Below are 1348 nucleotides of genomic sequence, written 5' to 3'. Positions count from 1 at the left end.
GCAAAAAACGGGGGGAAAATCGGCCCAGAAATGGGGAAAAAATGGGGAAAAATGTGATTTTTGGGGACAAAAAATGGTGGGAAATGGGGATTGGGGGATACTGGGATGAACTGGGAGGGACTGGGACAAACTGGGGGGGGACTGGGAGCAAAAAACGGGGGGAAAATCGGCCCAGAAATGGGGAAAAAATGGGGAAAAATGTGATTTTTGGGGACAAAAAATGGTGGGAAATGGGGACTGGGGATACTGGGAGGGACTGGGAGGGACTGGGACAAACTGGGATGGACTGGGATGAACTGGGAGGGACTGGGAGTGCGGATACTGGGGGATACTGGGAGCACTGGGAGCTCGAGGCGCCCATCATCGTCCCCCACGCCGCCGCCAAGGGCGACCAGAGGGTGACTGGGACAAACTGGGACAAACTGGGACAGACTGGGACCGACTGGGAGGGACTGGGAGCAAAAAACGGGGGGAAAATCGGCCCAGAAATGGGGAAAAAATGGGGAAAAATGTGATTTTTGGGGTGGAACTGATGGGAAAGTGGGGACTGGGACAGACTGGGACAGACTGGGGGATACTGGGACAGACTGGGAGGGACTGGGAGGGACTGGGAGCAAAAAACGGGGAGAAAATCGGCCCAGAAATGGGGGGAAAATGGGGAAAAATGTGATTTTTAGGGTGGGAATTGATGGGAAAATGGGGACTGGGGATACTGGGATGGACTGGGATGGACTGGGACAAACTGGGAGGGACTGGGACAAACTGGGAGGGACTGGGACAAACTGGGAGGGACTGGGAGCAAAAAATGGGGAGAAAATCAGCCCAGAAATGGGGAAAAAATGGGGGAAAATGTGATTTTGGGGGACAAAAAATGGTGGGAAATGGGGACTGGGGATAGTGGGAGGGACTGGGAGGGACTGGGAGGGACTGGGAGGGACTGGGAAAAAAAACTGGGAGAAATTCTGGAAAGGAACAGGAAAAATCAGGGGAAAAAAAAGGAAAAAATGGCAAAAAAAATGGAGAAAAAAATGGGGAAAAAAGTCACAAAAACGGCAAAAAATGCCCGATTTTTGCTGGCTTTTTTTTTGAAAAATCCCAGAATTTTTTTTCCCATTTTTTCCCGCTCTCATCCCAATTTTTTTCCCATTTTCCCCGTTTCCCAGTTCCCTTTCGAGTCCCTTTTCCGGTCCCAGCACTGCGCGCTGCTGGACTGAAAAAAATTGGGGAAAAACCATTAAAAATGACCAAAAAAGGACAAAAAAATGGGGAAAAAAACTCCAAAAATTGAGAAAATCCTGGGTTTTTTCTTTTCTCTTTTCCATATTTTTTGCATGAAAATTATCGGAAA

Source organism: Passer domesticus, unplaced genomic scaffold (genome assembly GCF_036417665.1).
Source record: "Passer domesticus isolate bPasDom1 unplaced genomic scaffold, bPasDom1.hap1 HAP1_SCAFFOLD_216, whole genome shotgun sequence".
Classification (NCBI taxonomy): Eukaryota; Metazoa; Chordata; class Aves; order Passeriformes; family Passeridae; genus Passer; species Passer domesticus.
The sequence above is the reverse complement of the archived record's forward strand: the minus strand, read 5'-3'. Positions refer to the sequence as shown.